The following is a 27,658-nucleotide window of genomic DNA, read 5'->3' on the forward strand; positions in this document are numbered from 1 at the left end:
ACTTGTGTGGAGACTTTACTGCCATATGTTAAGGATAGGACAGATGTTTAAGCGCCTCAACAATGTTCAATCTGCCATGACCATGGGGTATGCGCCTTACTGTATTTTTTTGGGCGATTACTAATTTGGCTACTGAATTGGTTGTGTTTATTATTAACTACTCTTAATGACTTGTGCACCCTCATATGCCAACCTTTTCCTGGGGAGGGTAAGGGTAGATGTAATTCTGTTCATCTGGCAGGACTCCAAGTCACATCTGGAGAGTTTTCTGAGAAACTCCAATGAGATTTATATCAAATTGATGTGGAAATATAGCAGGTGCCAAGTGGAATTTCTGGACATTTTGATTAAAGCATATACTAATGCCTATATCTCCACTGACGTTTACAGGAGATAGACAGCGACCAACTCTCTCCTCCATAGCTCATCCTCCTATTATACCAAAGTCAAGAAGGCAATCCCAGTGCAGCAATTAGAATTTTAGGACGGATCTGCTCCAATGACAGGAATTTTGATACAGGCAGTGGACCTAACATTATGTTTTCATTAGAGAGGGTATAGCCAGTGATACAGTACCTCAGACTTGGTGGTATCTGCAATTGTTTAGTAGGTTATGTGTTTACCATTTTCCTGTTTACATGGTACACCGACAGATTAGGTACAATTAGCAATGGTTTGCATTAGGAATGGGACAAACCATTCCATTCCCCTCCTCTTGGTAGGAGTGGGCTGGTCTTGTTTCTGTTTTCTGCCAGGAGGGTGAGTTCCAGGGAGACTAGTGAGAACTGAGAAGGATGTCCAATTGCTCCTGCTTGATGAGTCTTAGGCCCCTTTCACACGGTTTCAACCGATTTTCACGCACGGTTTCTAGTAGACGATTGGGATGGGGACCCGATTATTATTATTTTACCTTATAACATGGTTATAAGGGAAAATAATAGCATTCTTAATACACAATGCATAGTACAATAGGGCTAGAGGGGTAAAAAAAAATAAAAAAATAATATAACTCACCTTAATCCACTTGATCGCGCAGCCCGGCTTCTCTTCTGTCTTCTTCTTTGGTGTGCACAGGAAAAGGTCCTTTGATGACGTCACTGCGCTCATCACATGGTCCGTCACATGATCCATCACCATGGTAAAAGATCATGTGATGGACCATGTGATGAGCGCAGTGACGTCATCAAAGTTCCTATTCCTCAAAGAAGAAGACAGAAGAGATGCCGGCTGCGCTAACAAGTGGATTAAGGTGAGTTAAATTATTTATTTATTTTAACCCCTCCAGCCCTATTGTACTATGCATTCTGTATTCAGAATGCTATTATTTTCCCTTATAACCATGTTATAAGGGGAAATAATACAATCTACACAACCTTGAACCCAAACCTGAACTTCAATGAAGAGGTTTGGGTAAGTGTACCACATTCAGTTTTTTATCACGCGCGTGTAAAACACATTGCACCCCCGTGATAAAAACTGAACAACGGAACGCAATCGCAGTTAAAACTGACTGAAATTGGGTACCTACTCACGCGGGTTTGCCGCAACTCATCTGGACTTTATCCAGACACGCTCGTCTGCAAGGGGCCTTAGGGACCAGTATTAGACCCAACTTTTCGGCATGATCACTACTCCAGAGATACTGCAAGAATACCACAGATACAGAAAATCTACAGCATTCACAGTCAGCAGAGTGACCAGCAAGCCACGATTTTACAACCCTGCTGCAGTTGAGGGACTACGATTTAGACACCCATCAGATTACATCCAGGCCAGACTAACTCAAAGCCTACATTACACAGCCAGCACACAGCTGTCAGCCAGAAGTTCAAGAGACAGTCATCAGCAAGATAACACATCAGAGGTGCCATCAACTGCTACTTTGCCAGCCACCATACCTTATTATCTGGGGATATAAATTGCACTTTGTTCAAACTTTTGTTGGAGGTACTACAATTTATATTTTGGACTGAGTAAAGAGAGACTTTTATTCTTTTACTTCTGGCCTGATTTCTCAAACCACTTTTCCACTGTACAGATCCTCAGTGAGCAACGGCTGAGGGAGTACACCTTGCCACAACATCTCATCAGGACCACTACCACTGCAATCCTCTGCACTCATTGCAGAGATAATAGAAGAGGGTACAAGCATGCTAAGGACTCCTCCCATGATTCCTCTTAGTGAGTAAGTACAAAAGGAAAGGGGATGATCAGTGATTGAGGTTTATTACTACCTTTAACTCAAATTGAACTGATACACAGACTATACTCAGGTGGCACTGATCCATGCTACTGACAGAGATCTGGCTTGTAATTTGTCATCTTACCCCTTTATTACTTGGGGGCAGTCACAAAACTGTAGGGATCTTTTGACTTCTATTATATTATTCCCCACAATGACTACATTATATTCCCCACGATGAGGCAAATATGTTTTGAAGTATAGGCTCCAGATGGGGGTCTTATTCATGGGGGGATTGTGTCGCGTATAACTATATGTATGTATTTCCACCTTATGGATTTCCACTAGGAATTTAAAATTTTGCACTATATTACATGCAACACCAAAGTGGTTATTTATTTTGCCACATGCCCTTTTGATTTAACCCCTTCAGGACCCTGGGATTTTCCATGTTTGCGTTTTTCATTTTTCACTCCCTGACTTCCCATAGTCCTAACTTTTTATTTTCCCATTTACATAGCCTTATGAGGGCTTGTTTTTTGTGGGACAGGTTGTACTTTCTAAATGGCACCATTTATTGTTGCATACAATGTGGTAGGGAGTGGGAAAAAAAAAACTACAAATGGGGTAGAATTGGGAAAAAACGCAATTCTGATAAAGGTTTTTATATATACATATATATATATATATATATATATATATTTTTTTTTTTTTTTTTTTTACACTGTACACTATGCAGTAAAATGTAACTGTTATCTTCATTCTCTAGGTCAGTACTGTTCCAATGATACCACACTTGAATAATTTTTCTTGCGTTTTGATACTGATTTTTTTTTAAACCTTTGAGGAAAATGTTTTTTTTGTAAGTGCTCATTTTTTGCAGGACGATCTGTTCTTTTCAGTGATACCAATTTTAAGTGTGTGCAGCTTTTTGATCACTTTTTATTAAAACATTATTGGGTAGTTGAAGTGACAAAAAATGGCAAATTGGCCGTTTTTATTTTGTTCCCGCTACGACATTTGCCATATGGCATTAATATTGTTATATTTTAATAGTATGGGCATTTTTGCACGCAGCGATGCCAATGATGTTTATTTTTTTATTGGTTAAGTATGTTTATTTTAAGAAAAGGGAAGTGATTTAAACTTTTGTATTTTTTTATATTTGTAAAAACTTTTTTTTAACTGTTTTTAAGTCACCTTGGGTGACAATAACTGGCAATCATTCAATTGCTCATAGTATTCAGTGATGGCTAAATAGCCATCATTGAAGACTTCAATTGCACTATATCAATACAAGGCTGCCACCTAGTGGCCTGTATTGATATATACATCTAATTGACTTGGAAGGCGGCTTGGGTCTTCGGTCAATTAGGTCGAAGTAACAGGTCCCCCAATCTCAGCCTATTTAAAATAGCACAGACCCCTCGGCTAAGGCGGGTGCCATTTTTAGGGATCAGACCCATGATGCACAGCTACGTAATGGGTCCTTAAGGAGTTAATTCACATTGGCATGCATATCTACAAGATCTCTAAAAGTCAGGATATTGAAAAATGTCAGCAGGATTCAGTCAGCAGCTAATACGATAGGTGAGGCAATTGATAAATTGCAAGCAATTTCTCACCATTTTTAGGAATTTCACTTTGTAATCGGAAAGGTTTTAAAGTGAAAGGTACTGATAAAGTGAAATTAGAGGTGGGGATTTCAAAAGGCCTTCTTAAAGAAGGGGCTTGTTGGAAACTGTTGCTCCTACTGGCCTCAACGAGGCTTGAGCTTCTTGTGATGTTGCTCAAATTTTACTTTTCAGGGGGTATGAGTTATTGCTTTTAGATATTATTATTTCTAATAGTTTTTTTGTATTTTAGTGTTTGGATGGTTTTGGTGTCTGGATGGTAAGAAGATCTGGAAGAAAATATTTTGGTTTTTATTTAGGACACACTTGCTGTGGGGCATAAAATTAACTTATCACATTTTTTGTATACTAGATTAATCGGCACACTTGTGTAATTTCTCATTGTGGGATCTAATATGAATTAATTACAATATTTTTTTTGTATCAGACTATTCATTTGGTGTATTCGCACTTATGTCTGGCTTTGTGCATAATTTTTTATTTTGAAGCGGGGGTATTTGTTTGGCATGATGTGATTTCATGTATATGTTATAATTGTCACATTATGGCTTATTAATATAACGTCGTCTAATTTGTTTACTTAGCCTGAGGGTGAAATGCATTGAGGTGTCATGCTAGAGTCATTATGCAGTCAAATATCCCTAAGGGTATGAAGTGTAATTCCCTCTGTGATTAATATATTTGGGTTTATTTTTGTAGATTGTTTTGCGGTTCATTTCCTTTGAAGGGCATTTAGGAAAACCTTTTTCTGTTTCTGTACAATTGTGGCACATTGGGTGTTACCATTATTATGATTTTGCCTTAATCTCTATTATTTAGCTATTATTATACGTGGTAATTTATTTCTTAATATATATATATATATATATATATATATATATGCTGCACCTTCCTTGCGCCACTGATGTACAGGGCATGTAATATATGTAATATACTGTGTGTGTTTCTTTATTGTATGAGCTTTTTTTTTTTCTTACATTGACCCAGTTAGTGTTACTACTCTTTCATTTTTTGTGACTAAGGCTACTTTCACGCTTACGTTTTGGCTTTCAGTTTGTGAGATCCGTCATGGGCTCTCACAAGCAGTCCAAAACTGATCCATTTTGCCCTAATGCATTCTAAATGAAAAAGGATCCGCTCAGAATGCATCAGTTACGCCTGCAGCGTTTTGCTGTCCGCTTGACGAAACTGAGCCAAACGTTTTCTCTGACACAATCTGGCACAATAGAAAACGGATCCGTCTCACATTGACTTTCAATGGAGTTCATGACAGATCCATCTTGGCTATGTTACAGATAATATAAAGGATTAGACTACTTTCACACTAGCGGTTTGGGCGGATCCGTCATTGATCTGCAAAAACGGATCTGTTACAATAATACAACCGTATGCATCCGTCATTAACAGATCCGTTTTTGCAGATCCATGGCGGATCCGCCCAAAATGCGAGCGTGAAAGTAGCCTAATCCTTGATAAATTAAGATATACTAGTTTATAGAATTTTGTAATTGAAAAGATGTACAGTTAGGTCCATATATATTTGGACAGAGACAACATTTTTCTAATTTTTGTTCTGTACATTACCACAATGGATTTTAAACAAAACAATTCCGATGCAGTTGAAGTTCAGACTTTCAGCCTTAATTCAGTGGGTTGAACAAAATGATTGCATAAAAATGTGAGGAACTAAAGCATTTTTTTAACTCAATCCCTTCATTTCAGGGACTCAAAAGTAAGTGGACAAATTAAATAATTGTAAATAAAATGTAAATTTTTAATACTTTGTTGGCAATGACTGCCTGAAGTCTTGAACTCATGGACATCACTAGATGCTGTCTTTCCTCCTTAATGCTCTGCCAGGCCTTTACTACAGAGGTTTTCAGTTGCTGTTTGTTTGTGGGCCTCTCTGCCTGAAGTTTAGTTTTTAACAAGTGAAATGCGTGCCCTATTGGGTTCAGATCAGGTGACTGACTTGGCCATTCAAGAATATTCCACTTCTTTGCTTTAACCTCTTCAGGACCCTGCCATTTTTCACCTTAAGGCCTCTTTCACACGGGCGTCAGTTTTTTTGCCCGGATAAGAGGTGGGTGCGTTGCAGGACCTGGGGTGAGCTGCTGCATTAAATAGAGGTTAAGGACCTTTGATGACGTCACTCCGGTCATCACATGGTCTTTAACCATGGTGAATCACCATGGTAAAAGATCATGTGACATACCATGTGATGACCGGAGTGACGTCATCAAAGGTCCTTAACCTCTATTTAATGCAGCAGCTCACCCCAGGTCCTGTTCAGCAGAGGAGACACAAGGAGATGCCGGGCTTCGCGATCAAGTGGACTAAGGTGAGTTAAATTTTTATTTTTATTTTTAACCCCTCTAGCGCTGTTTTACTATGCATTCTGTATTCAGAATGCTACTATTTTTCCTTATAACCATGTTATAAGGGAAAATAATAATGATCGGGTCTCCATCCCGATCGTCTCCTAGCAACCGTACGTGAAAATCGCACCGCATCCGTACTTGCTTGCGGATGCTATGCAATTTTCACGCTTCCCATTCACTTCTATGGGGCCTGCGTTGCGTGAAATCGGACAATATAAAGCATGCTGCGATTTTCACTCAACGCACAAGTGATGCGTGAAAATCACCGCTCATGTGAACAGCCCCATAGAAATGAATGGGTCAGGATTCAGTGTGGGTGCAATACGTTCACCGCACGCATCGCACCCGCACGGAAAACTCGCCCGTGTGAAAGGGGCCTAAGAACCAGGCCATTTTTAGCAAATGTGACATGTGTCACTTTATGCGGTGATAACTTTGAAACACTTTTACTTATCCAGGCCATTCTGAGAATGTTTTCTCGTCACTTATTATACTTCATGACAGTGGTAAAATTTTGTAAAAATATTTAATTTTTATTTATAAAAAAATACCAAATTTACCCAAAATTTTAGAAAAATTCAATTTCTCTGCTTTTTAAAACAGATAATGATACCTCCTAAAATAGTTATTACTTTACATTTCACATATGTCTACTTCATATTTGGATTATTTAGTAAAATTACATTTTCATTTTTTTTTACAGAAAATTTCCAAAACCCACTTTTTAAAGGACCAGTTAAGGTCTGAAGTCACTTTGTGAGGCTTACATAATAGAAACCACCCAAAAATGACCCCATTCTAGAAACTACACCCCTCAAGGTATTCAAAACTGATTTTACAAACTTTGTTAACCCTTTAGGTGTTGAACAAGAATTAAAGGATAATGCAGATAAAATTTAAAAAATTCCCTTTTTTTGGCAGATTTTCCATTTTAATCCGCTAACAAAGCAAGGGTTAACAGCCAAACAAAATTAAATATTTATTACCCTGATTCTGTAGTTTACAGAAACACCCTATATGTGGTCGTAAACTGCTGTACAGGCACACGGCAGGGAGCAGAAGGAAAGGAACGCCATATGGTTTTCCATGTCACATTTTAAGACCCCCTAAAGCATCCCTACAGTAGAAACTCCAAAAAAAGACCCCATTTTGGAAACTACAGGATAAGGTGGCAGTTTTGTTGGTACTATTTTAGGGTACATATGTTTTTTGGTTGACATATATTACACTTTTTGTGAGGCAAGGTGACAAAAAAATGTTTTGGCACCATTTTTTTTTGTTATTTACAATGTTCATCTGACAGGTTAGATCAGGCATGCCCAACCTGCGGCCCTCCAGCTGTTGTAAAACTACAACTCCCAGCATGCCTGGACAGCGTACAGCTATTACAGCATGATGGGAGTAGTAGTTTTGCAACAGCTGGAGGGCTGCAGGTTGAGCATCCCTGGGTTAGATCATGTGGTATTTTTATAGAGCAGGTTGTTTCGGACGCGACAATACGAAATATGTTTGTTTCAGTTTTACATAATAAAGCAAATTATTTTTTAGTGTCTCCATATTATGGAAGCCATTCTTTTTTTTTTGGGGGGGGGGGGGGGGCGACTGTCTTATGTAGGGGCTCTTTTCTTTTGGTATGAAAGGATGGTTTGATTGGTACTATTTTGGAGTGCATATGACTTTTGGATCGCTTGGCTTTTTTTACACCATTTTTATTTATTACGGTGTTCACCTGAGGGGTTAGGTCATGTCATATTTTTATAGAGCAGGTCATTACGGACGTGGCAATACCTAATATGTATACTTTTTTTTGCTTTGGTTTATGTTTATTGTCCACCTGTATTATGAAATGCAGACTAATCCGTTTGGCTACATTTGAGCACACAGCATGTCTCTGAAAACCCCAGAATTCATCCGGCTGCTTCTGTCCTGTGTCACATCATCAATAAACACTAGGGACCCATTGCACTAGCAGCCATGCATGCCCAAGCCATCATGCTGCCTCCGCCGTGTTTTACAGATGATGTGGTATGCTTTGGATCAGGAGCTGTACCATGCCTTCGCCATACTTTTTCTTTCCATCATTCTGGTAGAGGTTGATCTTTGTTTCATCTGTCCAAAGAATGTTCTTCTAGAAGTGTGCTGTTTTTTTAAGATTTTTTTTTTTTTTGCAATGTCCAATCTAGCCTTCTTATTCTTGAGGCTTATGAGTGCCTTTCACCGTGCAGTGAACCCGCTGTATTTACTTTCACGCAGTTTTCTCTTTATGGTAGATTTGGATATTGATACGCCTATATTCTGGAGAGTGTTGTTCACTTAGTTGGCTGTTGTGAAGGGGTTTATCTTTACCGTGGTAATTATTCTGCGATCCAAGGCTTGTTTCTACTGCATGGAGAGCTCCTTTGATTGCATGTTTACTTCTCAGCAAAATCTTTAAAATACAAGCACCACACCTCAAATCAACTCCAGGCCTTTTATGTGCTTATTGAGAATCAAATAATGAATGAATTGCCCACACCTGCCAGTGAAACAGGCTTTGAGTCAATTGTCCAATTATTTTTGGTCCCTTTAAAAACAGGGTGTCACATGTAAAGGAGCTGAAACTCCTAAACCCTTCATCCAATTTTAATGTGGTGTAAGAAGGAACAAGGAGCCGTCATTGACGGAAGATACGTGTCACCGAGGTTCCTGGCCTCGGTGAGGTAAGAACCGGATTTTCTTCCTGAAGTGTCAGTTCTGTAGTGCAGTCTGACACTTCAGCTGTCAGAATGGCTGTAAAGCCAATCCGGGCCGGTTCTTATTGGGAGCAGCCAAAGAGCAGGGTGGGTGGCTGTTCCCCACGGTTCCAGGCCGGGTTTTGGCTGGAATATAAAAACCCAGCCAGCATGTTCAGGTGGTGTGGATTATCCTCCATGACAGAGGAGCTGAGGAGTCTGTGGTTTGAGACACTGAGGGATCTGTTTGTGTGAGCCATAGGCTGGGGAAACAGGCCACTAAAGACTGCTGCGGACTCTGGGTGAAAATCATCTGCTGACCAGGTGACGTCTTTTGCACTGTGAACTTTGTGTGGTGTGAACAGGCACCAAGACTGAACACTTTCTTTTGGCTTGTTTTCTGGCTATGTGTGAATAAACACTGAACTTTGATTTAAACCTTGTTTTTTGCCTCTGTACTGCGTCCGCTTACCCTGCCTACCAAAGCGAATCCCCACATTTGGTGTCGGATGCGGGCAGACGCAGTGAGGCAGGCCTGAAGGCCGAAAAGTTTTTGTTTATCCGGGCACAAGTGCATGTCCTACATTAAGCCGGCAAGGTTACGACCCGTATCCCCTGACAAAATGGAGGCGGTCGTGAAGGCCCTCGTGGAGGCTAACTTGCAGCAGCGGGAGGCTAACAAGCAGCAACAAGAAACGAACCAGCTGCTATTGCAACATGTGATGGCGTTGCAGGCGTCAGGAGCGTCCCAGAATGTCCACGATGCCCGGAAAGCTGTCCGCGCGGCGATTCCGAAGATGACCCCCTCGGATGACGTCGAGACCTATCTGGCGGTCTTCGAAAAAGTGGCCGTGAGGGAAAAGTTACCCCGAGACCAGTGGGCTGAGGTCGTTGCTCCGTTCCTAGCGTCCGGTCCCCAGCAAGTATTGTTTGATCTCCCCGATGATCAGGCGGCCGACTACCCGACAGTAAAAGGTGAGATCCTGGCGAGACTCGGGGTGAATGTATTGGTCCGGGCCCAGAGGGTGCATCGGTGGGAATTTAACCCGGCTGAACCCGCTAGACCACAATATTATGATCTGCTGCACCGTTTGCAAAAATGGCTGCAGCCGGACATGTTGACTCCCACTGCTATGTTGGATCGGCTGTTGGCGGATGTGTTTTGGAGGGCTTTGCCGTACCCTCTCCAGCACTGGATCGGCCAGGTGTCTCCGAATAATGCCCTGGAGATGGTCGACCTGGTGGAGCGCTATGAGGCCACCAGAAATCTACAGGGGGGTTCTTTTGGGAGGGGGCCAGTCAAACCCCGGAAAACTCCGCCCCAGACCCGGCGGCCGGTGCCAGCTAGACCCGCCCGGGATGTACCCCCTGCCGACCTGAACCCGGTGGTCTGCTGGCGTTGTCAGGAGCCTGGACACATAAGGGCGGACTGTCCCCATCGGGGGGAACCCATGGACACCAACTATGGCTTCCGCCACTCATTATATGCCAGGATGTTGTGTGCCACAGGAACTTCAGAGACTATGGACAATAGCCACCTGTGCCAGGTGGAAGTGGGGGGCACTCTGGCGGTGGCTCTGCTGGATTCAGGGAGCCTGGTGTCCCTGGTAAGAGCTGCCCTGGTGCGGCCGGCTGAGTATACTGGCCGAAAAGTCGGTGTTGTTTGCATACATGGGGACTTAAAGGAGTATCCCACCGCCCGGGTCTCTCTGTCAATGGTGGCCGGCAGGTGGATGCATGAGGTGGCCGTCGCCACAAAGCTACCATATGACTTGATCATTGGGAGAGACTTCCCCGGGTTCCCGGCACTCTGGCCGGATACGAAAGTTACCCGGGAGACAGATGTACCCCTAGCAGAGTGGCCTGACTCAGGGGGGAGGCCAGAACCTTGGGAACCGGAGTCAGAAGGACCAGCTGTAGGGGTGACCGCCACTTCGGTGGAAGAGGGGGAGACAACCCCGTTAAGTGTGATGGTGGGAGACGTAGAGGATTTGCCGCCGGGTCCTGAGCTGGCAGACCTCAATGTCTCTAGGGATAATTTCGGTACAGCACAACACCAGGATCCGACTCTATCTCGAGCCTGGGAAAATGTGGTAGTAGTTGAGGGTGAGCCACAACAACCGGGGGCCGAATCTATGTTCCCCCGTTTTGTGGTTCAACAGGAGATGCTGTACCGGGTAAATAAACTACGGGGTGAACATATTGAACAGCTGGTGGTGCCCCAGGCATATCGCAAGCTCGTGTTGAAATTAGCCCACCAACATGTTCTTGGGGGACACCTGGGCCAGCAGAAAACGCAGGACCGGATTTTACAGCGGTTTTACTGGTCCAGTGTGTTCAGAGAGGTAGAAGAGTTTTGCAAGTCTTGCCCAACCTGCCAGATAACCAGCCCCCAGCCACATTTCCGTAGTCCTCTGGTCCCTCTCCCGATTATTGAGGTTCCCTTCGAGCGGATCGCTATGGATCTTATAGGCCCAGTACCGAAGTCAGCTAGAGGGCACCAGCACATCCTGGTCATCCTCGACTACGCCACGCGGTACCCGGAGGCGGTGCCATTGCGTCATACGTCAGCCAAACTCATAGCTAAGGAGTTAATGGAAATGTTTTCTAGAGTGGGTCTGCCTAAGGAGGTTCTAACTGACCAAGGGACCCCATTTATGTCCAAGGTCATGAGGGAACTCTGTAAGTTGCTCCAAATAAAACAGTTACGGACATCCGTGTATCATCCGCAAACGGATGGCCTGGTAGAGAGGTTTAACCAGACGTTAAAAAATATGCTGAAAAGAGTGGTGTCTAAGGATGGGAGGGACTGGGACCTTCTTCTGCCCTATCTCATGTTCGCAGTGCGAGAAGTGCCCCAGGCCTCTACTGGGTTCTCGCCCTTCGAACTACTATACGGCAGACACCCTCGTGGTTTATTAGACGTCGCCAAAGAGGCGTGGGAACAACAAACCACACCGCACAAAAGTGTAGTTGAGTATGTCACCCAGATGCAGGGACGGATGGAAACAGTGTTACCTCTGGTTAGGGAGCATATGGAGGCAGCGCAGCGAGCCCAGAGTAGGGTCTATAATCGGCAGGCTCGGGTCCGAAACTTTAACCCGGGTGATCGGGTGTTGGTTCTGGTACCAACGGTAGATAGTAAGTTCCTAGCTAGGTGGCAGGGGCCCTACGAGGTACTAGAAAAAGTTGGACCAGTAGATTACAAAGTACACCAGCCAGGGAGGCGAAAGCCGGAGCAGGTGTACCATGTGAATCTGCTCAAGCCGTGGAAGGAAAGGGAAACCTGTACGGAAGACAGCCCACGACCAGGGTTCCTAGGGGAAGCGGTTTTGGCCCCTCAGTCTGAAGCAGGGGAAGCGGCTGTCACAGTGGAAATTGCTGACAGCCTCTCCTCTAAACAGGCTCAGGAAGCCAGGGAGTTCATTAGTCGGAATACGGATGTGTTCTCAGACCTCCCTGGACGCACGTCCGTAATCCGGCATGACATTGTCACTGAGCCTCAGGCGAAAGTCCGGTTAAAACCTTACCGGGTACCCGAGGCTAGGCGACAAGCCATCACGGAGGAAGTGCAGCTAATGCTCCAGCTGGGTGTCATCGAGGAGTCAAAAAGTGAGTGGGCGAGTCCGATAGTATTAATACCCAAGCCAGACGGGACGTTGCGGTTCTGTAATGACTTCCGCAAACTTAATGAGGTGTCCAAGTTTGACGCGTATCCCATGCCCCGAGTGGATGAGCTTATTGAAAAGTTGGGCCAAGCCCGGTATTTTTCTGTGTTGGACCTCACCAAAGGGTACTGGCAGGTACCCTTGACGGAGGCTGCCAAAGAAAAAACGGCTTTCGTCACGCCAGAGGGGCTGTATCAGTACAAGGTATTACCCTTTGGTCTACATGGCGCTCCCGCCACGTTTCAAAGGTTAATGGACATTGTACTCCGTCCACATCGTCGGTACGCTTCGGCGTACCTGGACGATATCGTTGTCCATAGCACCGACTGGGAAAGTCACTTACCTAAAGTACAGGCTGTAGTGGACTCCCTTAGGAAAGCTGGCTTAACCGCTAACCCGAAAAAGTGCTCAATAGGGTTAGAAGAGACCAAGTACCTGGGGTATGTCATTGGGCGCGGAATGATCAAACCTCAGGTGAACAAAATTGAGGCAATTAGGAATTGGCCCCGACCTGTCACTACTCGGCAAGTAAAGTCGTTCCTGGGTATGGTGGGGTACTATATGAGGTTTGTCCCCAATTTTGCTACAGTCGCTGCACCATTGACAGGCCTTTTGAAGGGACGCAAGTCAGTGACGGTCCACTGGAATGAGCAGGCGGAAAAGGCTTTCTCCGCTTTGAAGTCGGCCCTGTGTGGGTCCCCGGTTTTGGTGACACCCGACTTCAAAAGGGAGTTTATAGTGCAGACCGATGCCTCAGAGGTAGGTCTCGGTGCTGTACTATCTCAAGATATTGACGGGGAGGAGCATCCCGTTGTCTTCCTCAGCCGGAAGCTCACCCCAGCTGAGACTAGGTACAGTATAGTGGAGAGAGAGTGCCTGGCCATCAAGTGGGCACTCGAGTCTCTCCGCTACTACCTTTTGGGGAGAAGGTTCCGTCTGGTGACCGACCACTCCCCCCTGAAATGGATGAGCCAGGCCAAGGAGAGGAATGCTCGAGTCACCAGGTGGTTCTTATCTTTGCAAAATTTTAAGTTTTCCGTGGAACACAGGGCAGGCAGGTTACAAGGAAACGCGGATGCCCTGTCCCGCGTACACTGTCTGGCAAGTGTTCACCCCCTCAGGGTTGAACAAAGGGGGGAGGTATGTAAGAAGGAACAAGGAGCCGTCATTGACGGAAGATACGTGTCACCGAGGTTCCTGGCCTCGGTGAGGTAAGAACCGGATTTTCTTCCTGAAGTGTCAGTTCTGTAGTGCAGTCTGACACTTCAGCTGTCAGAATGGCTGTAAAGCCAATCCGGGCCGGTTCTTATTGGGAGCAGCCAAAGAGCAGGGTGGGTGGCTGTTCCCCACGGTTCCAGGCCGGGTTTTGGCTGGAATATAAAAACCCAGCCAGCATGTTCAGGTGGTGTGGATTATCCTCCATGACAGAGGAGCTGAGGAGTCTGTGGTTTGAGACACTGAGGGATCTGTTTGTGTGAGCCATAGGCTGGGGAAACAGGCCACTAAAGACTGCTGCGGACTCTGGGTGAAAATCATCTGCTGACCAGGTGACGTCTTTTGCACTGTGAACTTTGTGTGGTGTGAACAGGCACCAAGACTGAACACTTTCTTTTGGCTTGTTTTCTGGCTCTGTACTGCGTCCGCTTACCCTGCCTACCAAAGCGAATCCCCACAGTGGATACCCTCAAATGAAAGCTAAAAGTATGGACTTTATGTCCATGTCCATTATATAACTATAACTTGAATATGTTTTAGTGAACAGGTATTAAAAACAAAATTTTTGCCATATAATACATATGGACCTAACTGTACCTGTGTGTGATATACTTGCAGCACCATTGGCACTAGCATTATGAGATAATTGGTAACTGGATATAATTGGTATTATGAAGTCATTCTTTCTGATTCGGTGTCTTTATGTTGTGGCAAACTGCTCTGTAACTATATTGTGACTGCATAAGACTGGCTATGCATCTCTTATTGTGTGGGTATATTTCAATATAGCCATTGTACTGCTATCTCTTGTGGATTTTATTCAGACTTTTTAAATGTAATTTGGGATTATTTCATAAAGATTTATATTTTTGCCTGATTTTATGTACCTTCTTTGTTTTTGTATATTGTTTACAGCCTGAGATATGCCAGGAGAAAGCACCCCCTACCTTCCTTGAGACAGTTGACATGTCAGACAGCATGGAGGAGGAAAAGGAACAGTGGTGTTACGCTGAGCGCTCCGGGTCCCCTGCTGGCCGCGGAGCGCTCACAGCGTATGCCCCCAGGCAGCACTCCAGTGTCTCGGCGTGTGCGTCCTCGCTCTCTAGGGCGCGCGTGCGCCGGGACTCTTAGATTCAAAGGGCCAGTGCACCAGTGATTGGTGCCTGGTCCAAAAGGGATATTAAGGGTTAAGGTTTGTGAGAGGCAGTGCTGACTTAATTAGGCTGCACCTGTGCACTGCCCATTTATACCTTCTCCTCCCACAGCTTCCTGCCGGATCTTTGTGCCTTGTGCCTCAGAGAAAGCGTTCCACTGTGTTTGTTTGCCTTGCCTGTTGCCGAACCCGTTGCTACCGTCTACTCGCCTTAGAACCTTTGCCGCCTGCCCTGACCTCTGCTACGTCCGACTACGCTCTTGCCTTCTCCCTGTGTACCACGCCTTATCAGCTGCCAGAGAGGTCGAGTTGTTACTAGGGGACACGACCTGGTAGTTACCGCCGCAGCAAATCCATCCCGCCTTGCGGCGGGCTCTGGTGAAGACCAGTAACTGCTTAGAACCGGTCCTTTAGTACAACCCGCGCCATCGCCTCTCTGGTCCAGAGGATCCACTACCTGTCCTGCCGGTACGTGACAAGTGGGGAACATGCTGAGAAGAAACACTGATTGTCTCTCCCTTTGTAACTGTACATGTCCCTTCTGTACATGTTATCAACCCCTTACAACCATATCATACTCACTCTGTGATTGTCACATATGGGGGTCTTTTTTTCCCCAGAAAAGGAGTGTGACAATAAGCTCTTTCTCATCTAATCACCCACTCTGCACCTATCATGCCTGCCTATGGCAGGGCTTGATAAGAACATTTGATATGGTAGACTCAGAGCATGTATGGCAGATGTCAGTATTTTTATTTTTTTACCACCATAGAAAATGGGATGTTTTGGATTAAAGAGTGTCCTTCTTCAAAGACTTAAAGGAGCTTGGCTAAAAATTAGATCCAAAGATTTAAGAAACATGAATGGACATAGATCTCTTTGGTATCTGACAGCCTGCAGGGAGGAAAGCAGAGGGAAGCATTAACACTATCATACAAGAAGATGAAATCCCTGTAACTAAACTAAGCTTTTGCTGTTGTAGTAGCTGCTGTCACTGTTAAAAGGGTTAGCCCCGAAAATGATTCTACAGTTTTAAAACCAGCACCTGGATCTGAATACTTTTGTAATTGCATGTAAATAAAAATTTGTCACAGCCACTGAGTTGTTCAATAAAAAATGTATCTGTATAGCTCCACCTGCTCGGTTCTTTTTCTTTGTCCTGCTCACTGAGATGGCCACACATGATCAAGTCGATCCTCCTGAGCTGTGATAGGGAGAAAGCTCCAGCAGAAAAGACACGCCCCCTGAGCTGCAGCAGAAAACACATGCCCCCTTGAGCTGCCAGATCAATGAATGGGGAGATCTCTGGATCCATGTAAGGTGCAGGGCGGGTTCTAGCTTTGTTAGAAAGAGATTGTCATTACTGTATGATGTCCGATTTTAATTTTTTACATTAGTCATGGGATAACCCCTTTAACCCCTTAAGGACACATGACGTATCGGTACGGCATGTTTCCAGAGTCCTTAAGGACACATGACTTACCGGCGGGCGGTGATCGGAACAAGGTGCCTGCTTAAATCATTTAGACCTGCGGTTTGCTGTGCTTTCTGCAGTTTCTGATCCCCGCGATCAGAAACTTTAACATGCCCAAAATATAGATTTTCACCCCCCCCCCTGCACCCCTGAATGATTTTATGGCGGCGGGTGGTGCATCGGGGGGTTTGCGGGCGGTGCGGGAGGCGGGTAGTGCGGCAGGCGGGATCGCGATCCCCCGCCCGCCTCCTCTTGAATAATCATTGGTGGCCAGTGGTTATACCAGAGTGTCAGCACATTGCTGTGCTGTGATGTGAGCCGTTTAACCCTTTCCATACTGCGGTCTGTACGGACAGCGGTATGGAAGAGCAGAGGTTAGCAGTCGGGAGCTCCCTCCCTCTCCCATCGGGAGGCTGCTGTGCCTTTGCAGCCCCCAGACAGGATGGGGTCACAGAGGGAGGGAGGCCCCCCCCTTACTCTTTCCCGTCTGCGCAGTTGTGGCCACAACTAAGCAGACGGGGAAGGTTCCCATGGCACAGGACGCCTTCTCAGGCATCCTGCTGTCCATGGTGCTGAACAGATCTGTGCTAAAGGCATAGATCTGTTCAGACAAAGTGTAAGTAAAATACAGTACAATACCCTATATAGTGTACTGTACTGTATTATACAGACATCAGACCTACTGGATCTTCAAGAACCAAGTGGGTCTGGGTCAAAAAAAGTAAAAAAATGTGAAAAAAGTAAAGTTAAAAAACAAACAAATTTATCACTGAATAAAAATTAAAAAAATAAAATACACTACACATATTAGGTATTGCCGCGTCCGTAACAACCTGATCTATAAAACGGTCATGTTACTTTCCCCGCACGGTGAACGCCATTAAAAAAAACTATGAGACTATTTAAATTTTGCCCACCTTACTTCCCAAAAAAGGTAATAAAAGTGATTAAAAAAAAAAGTCGCATGTACGCCAAAATAGTACCAATCAAACCGTCATCTCATCCCGCAAAAATCATACCCTACCCAAGATAATCGCCCAAAAACTGAAAAAACTATGGCTCTTAGACTATGAAAACACTAAAACATAATTTTTTTTGTTTCAAAAAGGAAATCATTGTGTAAAACTTACATAAATAAAAAAAGGAGTATACATATTAGGTATCGCCGCATCCGTATCGACCGGCTCTATAAAAATATCACATGACCTAACCCCTCAGATGACCACTGTAAAAAAAAAAAAAAAAAAAATAAAAGTGTAAAAAAAGCAATTTTTTGTCATCTTACGTCACAAAAAGTGTAATAGCAAGCGATCAAAAAGTCATATGCACCCCAAAATAGAGCCAATCAAACCATCATCTCATCCCACAAAAAATGAGACCCTACTTAACCACTTCAGCCCCGCTAGCTGAAACCCCCTTCATGACCAGAGCACTTTTTACACTTCGGCACTACAATCCTTTCACCGTTTATCGCTCGGTCATGCAACTTACCACTCAAATGAATTTTACCTCCTTTTCTTCTCACTAATAGAGCTTTCATTTGGTGGTATTTTATTGCTGCTGACATTTTTACTTTTTTTGTTATTAATCAAAATGTAACGATTTTTTGCAAAAAAATGACATTTTTCACTTTCAGCTGTAAAATTTTGCAAAATAAACGACATCCATATATAAATTTTTCGCCAAATTTATTGTTCTACATGTCTTTGATAAAAAAACAAATGTTTGGGCAAAAAAAAAAATGGTTTGGGTAAAAGTTATAGCGTTTACAAACTATGGTACAAAAATGTGAATTTCCGCTTTTTGAAACGGCTCTGATTTTCTGAGCACCTGTCATGATTCCTGAGGTTCTACAATGCCCAAACAGTAGAAAAACCCCACAAATGACCCCATTTCGGAAAGTAGACACCCCAAGGTATTCCGTGAGGGGCACTGCGAGTTCCTAGAATATTTTTTTTTTTTTATCACAAGTTAGCGGAAAATGATTTTTTTTTTCTCTTTTTTCCTTACAAAGTCTCATATTCCACTAACTTGCGACAAAAAATAAAAAATTCTAGGAACTCGCCATGCCCCTCACGGAATACCTTGGGGTGTCTTCTTTCCAAAATGGGGTCACTTGTGGCGTAGTTATACTGCCCTGGCAATTTAGGGGCCCATATGTGTGAGAAGTACTTTGCAATCAAAATCTGTAAAAAATGACCGGTGAAATCCGAAAGGTGCACTTTGGAATATGTGCACCTTTGCCCACCTTGGCATCAAAAAAGTGTCACACATCTGGTATCGCCATACTCAGGAGAAGTTGGGGAATGTGTTTTGGGGTGTCATTTTACATATACCCATGCTGGGTGAGAGAAATATCTTGGCAAAAGACAACTTTTCCCATTTTTTTTATACAAAGTTGGCATTTGACCAAGATATTTATCTCACCCAGCATGGGTATATGTAAAATGACAACCCAAAACACATTCCCTAACTTCTCCTGAGTACGGCGATACCAGATGTGTGACACTTTTTTGCAGCCTAGATGCGCAAAGGTGCCCAAATTCCTTTTAGGAGGGCATTTTTAGATATTTGGATCCCAGACTTCTTCTCACGCTTTAGGGCCCCTAAAAAGCCAGGGCAGTATAAATACCCCACATGTGACCCCACTTTGGAAAGAAGACACCCCAAGGTATCCAATGAGGGGCCTGGCAAGTTCATAGAATTTTTTTTTTTTCCGCATAAGTTAGCGGAAATTGTTTTTTTGTTTTTTCTCACAAAGTCTCACTTTCCGCTAACTTAGGACAAAAATTTAAATCTTTCATGGACTCAATATGCCCTCAGCAAATACCTTGGGGTGTCTTCTTTCCAAAATGGGGTCAGTTGTGGGGTGTTTGTACTGCCCTGGCATTTGAGGGTCTCCGCAATCATTACATGTATGGCCAGCATTAGGAGTTTCTGCTATTCTCCTTATATTGAGCATACAGGTAATGAGATTTTTTTTTCCGTTCAGCCTCTGGGCTGAAAGAAAAAAATGAACGGCACAGATTTCTTCATTCGCATCGATCAATGTGGATGAAAAAATCTCTGCCAAAAAAAAAAAAGGAGGGGAAAGGCGTCTGCCAGGACATAGGAGCTCCGCCCAACATCCATACCCACTTAGCTCGTATGCCCTGGCAAACCAGATTTCTCCATTCGCATCAATCGATGTGGATGAATAAATCATTGCCGGGATTTTTTTTTTTTATATATATATATATATATACACAAAGTGTTTGCCAAAGCATAGGAACGCCGCCTCCTCCTCAGCTCGTATGCCTTGGCAAACGTATCTGTCACTGCAGAGGAGAAAATCTCGTCTTGCAGCGCCGCATACACCAACTTGAGTGTAATCTGACAGCAGCGCAATGCTTCTGTCAGAATGCACATCGGTGCTGCAGCTAGTAGATCGGTTGGTCCACCTGGAAGGTAAAAAAAAAAAAAAAAGAAAAATCCAGGCCACAACGCAATAATTTTATTAACTTTGGAACAGAATACATAAACTTTAACTTTTTGAACTAAACATTAACTTTTTTGCTTACTGGTGTTTTTTTTTTTCTTTCTTTTTTTTACCTTTATAGAACAAACCTCTCCTTCCCCATGGGACAATGTGCAAAGCGCAAATCGCCCAAAGATGTGGCGAAGTGCGTTATGCACTTTGTCCCAGGTGAAAGGAGACGTTTGCAGCAGCTGTGTGAGTGAATGGGCCCTAATAGCCCTGTGTGCCTGTCCTGGTGAGATGATCCCTATGCTAATAGTGTACCTGTGAGTGGTACTTCCGGAAACACTCTCCAAAGCATAGGGCAGGGTGATCAGGACAGTCAGGACAGAAATAGCGGGTGTCACGCCTTATTCCAATCCTGCTACAGAGACAACATTTTTTTCGGGGTGGCGGTCGGTTTGAGGTACCAGGAACGACACTGGGGAAATGTCGCTCGTGTAGACAGCTAACTACACTGGTGGATGGGGCCACGGAACCTCCTGGATACAGGAGGTTCGCGATGATCTCTTCCTGAAATTTGAGGAAGGATCCAGTTCTCCCAGCCTTACTGTAGAGAACAAAACTATTATACAGAGCCAATTGAATTAAATATACAGACACCTTCTTATACCAGCGTCTGGTTCTGCGGGACACTAAATACGGAGCCAACATCTGGTCATTGAAGTCCACCCCTCCCATGTGAAGGTTATAGTCGTGGACTGAGAGGGGCTTTTCAATGACACGGGTTGCTCGCTCAATTTGGATTGTCGTGTCTGCGTGAATGGAGGAGAGCATGTAAACGTCACGCTTGTCTCTCCATTTCACCGCGAGCAGTTCTTCGTTACACAGTGCGGGCCTCTGCTCCCTTGCAAGACGGGTGGTAACGAGCCGTTGGGGGAAGCCCGCGCGACTAGTTCGCGCGGTGCCACAGGCGCCAATCCGTTCTAGAAACAAATGCCTAAAGAGGGCCACACTTGTGTAAAAATTGTCCACATAAAGATGGTACCCCTTGCCGAATAAGGGTGACACCAAGTCCCAAACTGTCTTCCCACTGCTCCCCAGGTAGTCAGGGCAACCGACCGGCTCCAGGGTCTGATCTTTTCCCTCATAGATCCGAAATTTGTGGGTATAGCCTGTGGCCCTTTCACAGAGCTTATACAATTTGACCCCATACCGGGCGCGCTTGCTTGGGATGTATTGTTTGAAGCCAAGGCGCCCGGTAAAATGTATCAGGGACTCGTCTACGCAGATGTTTTGCTCAGGGGTATACATATCTGCAAAATTCAGGTTGAAATGGTCTATGAGGGGCCGAATTTTGTGGAGCCGGTCAAAAGCAGGGTGGCCTCTGGGACGGGAGGTGCTGTTATCACTAAAGTGCAGGAAACGCAGGATGGTCTAAAATCGTGTCCTGGACATAGCAGTAGAGAACATGGGCATGTGATGAATTGGGTTCGTGGACCAATATGATTGCAATTCATGCTTTTTAGTTAGACCCATGTTGAGGAGGAGGCCCAGAAAAGTTTTAATTTCGGAAACTTGGACTGGTTTCCACCGGAAAGACTGGGCATAAGAGCTTCCCGGGTAGGCGGATATAAATTGTGTGGCATACCGATTTGTTTCGGCCACGACTAAGTCCAAGAGCTCCGCAGTCAAGAACAGCTCAAAAAATCCCAGGGCCGAACCGATCTGAGCTGTCTGAACCCGAACTCCAGACTGGGCAGTGAAAGGGAAAACTACAGGTGCGGCTGAAGTTGGGGACTGCCAATCAGGGTTTGCCAGCACCTCAGGGATTCTAGGGGCTCTACGGGCACGTCTTTGCGGTGGCTGAAACGGGGTCACTACTGCTCGTGCCACCGTACCAGCTTCAACTGCCCTTCTGGTGCTCGCCACTTCACCAGGTTGTACGGCAGTGCTGGTACTAGGTCCAGGAAGGGCTGGGCTGCTGGTGTATGCCTCACCACGTAATCCGACAGCACCAGCCCCACTGTGCTGCTCTTGAAGAGGATCTTGCGCAACCTGCGGTCTAGCGACACGGGGCCGGGTACGCCTGGTGCTATCAGGGACCTCAGCCTCCTCGTCCGAACTTTGGGTCAGAGAGCCACTGCTTTCTACAGGTTCGTATTCTGACCCGCTAGATTCGTCAGATGAGGGTTCCCATTCCTCATCCGACTGGGTCAGAAGCCTGTAGGCCTCTTCAGAAGAATACCCCCTGTTAGACATTTGGGCAACTAAATTTAGGGGTATTCCCTGAGACTACCCAAGAAAAAAAAGCAAGCCTGTCTTACAAAGGGGAGGCTAGCGAAGTACCGGAGGCCGCTGCAGTTGATAAAAAATATCAAAACTGATTTTTTTATCGCTGCAGTGCGTGTAAAGTGAATGTGCAGTGATCTGCGGTGGGGCGGGCGTGGGCGAATGCATGTGTGGGCGACCGATCAGGCCTGATCGGGCAAACACTGCGTTTTGGGTGGAGGGCGAACTAAAGTGACACTAATACAATTATAGATCTGACCGTGATCAGTTTTGATCACTTTCAGAAACCATAAAAGTACAAATGCTGATTAGCGATACGCTAATCAGCGAATAACGGACTGCGGTGCGGTGGGCTGGGCGCTAACTGATCGCTAAACTACCTAACCAAGGGGCCTAAACTATACCTAAAACCTAACGGTCAATACCAGTGAAAAAAAAAAAGTGACAGTTTGCACTGATCACTTTTTTCCTTTTCACTAGTGATTGACAGGGGCAAGAAGGCGTGATTAAAGGGTTAATTGGTTGCTGGGAGGTGATCTGGGGGCTAAGTGTGGTGTTGGTGGGTACTCACAGTGATGTGTGCTCCTCTGCTGGAACCAACCGACCAAAAGAAGGAGCAGAGGAGCACAGCAGCCATATAACCACATCATATTTACTAATATGATGGGTTATCTGGCTGCTGATTAGTTTTTTTGAAAATCATCAACCTGCCAGCCAATGATCGTGGCTGGCAGGTTGATGACGAACTTGTTCTTTGAATTTTGCCAGCCCGCGATGTGCATGCGCGGGCCGGCTTCCCCGGAAATCTTGCGTCTCGCGAGAGGACGCACCGGCGCGTCCACCCAGAAGAGCACGACCGCCGAGAAGACGCAATCCTGCGTACGGCGGTCGTGAGCAGTTTAAAATGGAAAATTTGCAAAAAAAATGAAATTCAGAAATTTTATCACCATTTGCCATTAACTCTTGTGGAACACCTAAAGGGTTAACAACGTTTGTAAAATCAGTTTTGAATACCTTGAGGGGTGTAGTTTCTAGAATGGGGTCATTTTTTGGTAGTTTCTATTATGTGAGTCTCACAAAGTGACTTCAGACCTGAACTGGTCCCTAAAAAGTGGGTTTTTGAAAATTTCGGAAAAATTTCAAGATTTGCTTCTAAACTTCTAAGCCTTGTAACATCCCCCAAAAATAAAATATCATTCCCAAATTGATCCAAACATGAAGTAGACATATGGGGAATGTAAAGTAATAACTATTTTTGTAGTTATTACTGTGTATTATAGAAGTAGAGAAATTGAAACTAGGAAATTTACAATTTTTAAAAAAAATTGGGTAAATTTGGTATTTTTTTTATAAATAAAAATGTTATTTTTTTTTTATTTCATTTTACCAGTGTCATGAAGTACAATATGTGATGAAAAAACTATCTCAGAATGGCCTGGATAAGTCAAAGTGCTTTAAAGTTATCACAACTTAAAGTGACACTGGTCAGATTTTCAAAAAATGGCCTGGTCCTTAAGGTGAAATAAGGCTGTGTCCCTAAGGGGTTAAGGGACAATTGACCCATTATCCCCATATAAACAAATCACTCTCGTTTGCCGACATCCTGTATGGAGCACTTCCTGTTGCTGTATCCAACCTATGATGCACTTCTTGGGGCTGCCTTTGGCGCTAATCGCTGGCCACTATGGTCTATGTCTCAGGTTTTGAATCAATTATTTATGATTTAGAGGTTGGGCTCAAGAATAATTTAATGTGGAAAATCCACAGTGTAACACAGTACCAGCTAAGCAGATGAGCTTTTCTAAACCTCACGCACATGGTGTATTTTTTTATGCAAGGAAATTGAGGATTTTGAAATCTGTAGAATGTCAACAGATGTACAGATTTTTAGTGCAAATTTCACCTTTTGCAATTTACATGGTGAGATCTGGGGCAAATCCACAACAATATCCACATTGTGCATATAAAATTCCAATATGGATGGGAGCCACATGCGCAGCTGCAGCCAGTGACTTGCCACAGCGGTAACGTGTTTTCCAAGTGGCACATGAACCAGCAACACGCCGCTTATGAAATACGTCACCACTGCATCCAGTCATTGGTTGTGGGAAGTTTATATATGGGGACGGGAGTGTGGTTAAGAGAGAGGGGGCCCGAAGACACCAGAACCTAGCAGAAGCAGGGTGCAGCGGGGCGCGAAGCATTTAAAACTGGGCTGAATTAATTTATTAATTGAACATTGTATAACAGCCTCTAGTTAATGGTTAATGGGCACACAATGTTGGTTTCTAGGCAAAACCACACAGCTTGATATTATGCAGCTGAAGCATGCACAACCGCATAGTTTTTAACAGGCACTGTGGCAGAGTCTCCAATCCCTTCCTGCCTGGCTCTACCATAAGTGGATCTCATACTACAAGACTTTGGCGACTGCTGGTATAGAGCAGGGATGGGCAAACTGCGCCTCTCCAGCTGTGTTGTAAAACTACAAATCCCATCATGCCCTGCTGTAGGCAGACTGGGCATACTGGGAGTTGTAGTTTTACAACAGCTGGAGAGCTGCAGTTTTCCCATCCCTGGTATAGAGCATCCAAACTTATGCCTGCATGCTGGTGATATGTATAAAAACGTCTTCAGCTTTTTCCCCGTGGTCAGTTCGGCAACCAAATTGCGCATTGATCACTAGTCTCTCCTTACAATGGATGTACCTTGGAGTGACAGTTGCACTATCCACAGAAATATCCCACAGTTGCCCGTTGACACCTATTTAGCCCTCCCTGTCCCTGTGCAGCAATGGAGACTGCCCAGCTTTGTCACACTGTGGTGGAGAGCCCTGTTACCAATGTGTCATTCTCATGGTCCTAGTAAAAATGTCATTCTTTTGGTCCTAGTAAATGTCCAACGCGTTTCGTTGGACATTAGTCCAACTCATAAGGGGACCTGTTGGTGATGATCCCAGTTTCTGAGGTGGTAGTCCCTTTGTTGGGCTGTGCTGGTGACCGCACACCCAGACTCAAAACCACCTCTTCCCACTGGGTCATAATACAACAATCAGATGCAATGGGGAAAGTGAACCCCAGTAGAATGATGCATTCAGTTACATAAGTCTCAGTACTTATCTTAGACCCCCATGTATCCGTCCAGATGTGGATGTGGCTGTATTCCGGCTTGTCACAGCAACATTGCCACATGTAAAGTGGCGCCTTTTAAAGAACGCCGGCGCGCCTCCCTCAGCAGTCAGATGTCTGCCACGTAACCGGATGGCAGGGATAAGGAGGAATTGCTCATCCTTTGCTGATTTCAAACTACAGGCAAAGGATTTGGTGCAAAGACTCCTAGATAGAGGATATCCCGGTGCAGTTTTGAGAAAGGCCTATCAAAGGGCACTGAAAAGTAACAGAACAGAACTTTTACATCCCCCGCCCGACAGGCAGTCACCAACCCAATACGCCTTATTGCCACATATGATGGAGCAACCAATGAGATCAAAAAGGTGATCTCGAAACACTGGGAGATACAACAGCTAGACCCCGATAATTAAGAGTGCGATTGTGCGAGGACACAGTTTTAAATTAGAGGGGCAAATGTTTAAAAGTAATATAAGGAAGTATTACTTTACTGAGAGAGTAGTGGATGCATAGAATAGCCTTCCTGCAGAAGTGGTAGCTGCAAATACAGTGAAGGAGTTTAAGCATGCATGGGATAGGCATAAGGCTATCCTTCATATAAGATAGGGCCAGGGACTATTCATAGGATTCAGATATATTGGGCAGACTAGATGGGCCAAATGGTTCTTATCTGCCGACACATTCTATGTTTCTATGTTTCTATGATTGCAAGCACCCCACAGATTACATACCGTAAAGGATGTATAGCTTGCGGGATCGGCTGGTACACAGCCATTTCCTAGATTCAACCAGAAATAAAGGGCTGAACTAGCTGAGACCATTGTGGGGTTGCTATCGTTGCAGTGGATGTGTGGCATGCGATTGTCACCCAGGGTCGTGAATTCACAAGTAATGTCACCCAGAAACGGTATTCCATCAGACAATTTATCAACTGTCGAACAAAAGGTGTAATATATAAAGCCACATGTATATGCGGCCTTGAGTACGTGGGTAAGACTACCCGCAAACTCAGAAGACATGTGAGTAAACACGTGGGAGACATGCGACATGATAGGGATACTCCCTTGGCGAAGCTTGTTGCGAGTCACCACAGGGGCACCTTCATGGGCATCGAATCAGTGCCGTACCCGAAAAGAGGGGGGGACTGGGATAGAAGAATTCTACAGCGCGAGGCATGGTGGATTTTTGAACTGAGAACTGTACAACCTGGGGGGCTCAATGAGCAGCTATCATATAGCTGCTTTATTTAGCTTGAGTTCGATCTGACTCCTCTGACTCTTATCTTTCAGCCCGATGGTGAGTCTACTGTGCCTGAGCCTTAATTGATTGCCCCTCCTATTGTACTACCCCTATGGCTGGCGGGCGTGGGGGCTATGGAGTGGGGTTATGGATCTGAGCTGCGTTGGCCTGATAGTTGCTTATCGTTAGCCGTAGGACTTTACCCCTGAATTATTGTGAACTCATAGGTTTACTCCTTCTGTTGGTTAGCTTTCGTTTGGAGATATACAGAAGAGTTGCTGATTTTCCTTATGCCGTCCAAAATGCCCTACAGCGCTCTATCTGCATTGACAATAAAGCGCAGTTAATCTATCACTATTTAGTAAATGCTTTATAATAAATAGTGGAGAGGAGAGGCACTATCATCCCACAGTTATTGTCCCCTCCTCCTTTGCGCTAATACCTGCCTCCGTCAGCAGGATAGAAGAGGGGAGGGATTCTTCCTCCCTGATGTCACTCCCCTTGGGTCACATGGCGCGCGCATCATCGAGCCTCACACTTGATTGGGAGGAGCGGCGTTCATGTGATCTATTGGGGGAGGTGGCGGTTTGTTTTTGCGCATCACCGGGCTACACACATGACCCGGTCACGTGGCAGACAGCTAACCGCTGAGGGAGGCGTGCCAGCATTCCCGGCGTTCTTTAAAAAGGCGCCACTTTACATGTGGCAATGTTGCTGCCACAAGCCGGAATACAGCTGCATCCGTGTGGACCAATACATGGGGGGCTAAGATAAGTACTAAGACTTATGCGACTGAATGCATCAGTCTACTGGGGTTCACTTTCCCCATTGCATCTGATTGTTGTATTGTGACCCAGTAGGGAGAGGTGGTTGTGAGTCTGGGTGTGCGGTCACCAGCACAGCCCAACAAAGGGACTACCACCTCAGAAACTGCGATCATTACCAACAGGTCCCCTGATGAGTTGGACTAATGTCCAACGAAACGTGTTGGGATGTTTACTAGGACCAAAAGAATGACATTTTTTACTAGTACCATAAGAATGAAACATTGGTAACAGTAGTAAAAAATAGTTGTAGAGTAGCACAAAATGGATCTTTTGACCTGTCCGGAATGCATCAGCCAT

Source organism: Bufo gargarizans, chromosome 1 (assembly GCF_014858855.1).
Source record: "Bufo gargarizans isolate SCDJY-AF-19 chromosome 1, ASM1485885v1, whole genome shotgun sequence".
Classification (NCBI taxonomy): Eukaryota; Metazoa; Chordata; class Amphibia; order Anura; family Bufonidae; genus Bufo; species Bufo gargarizans.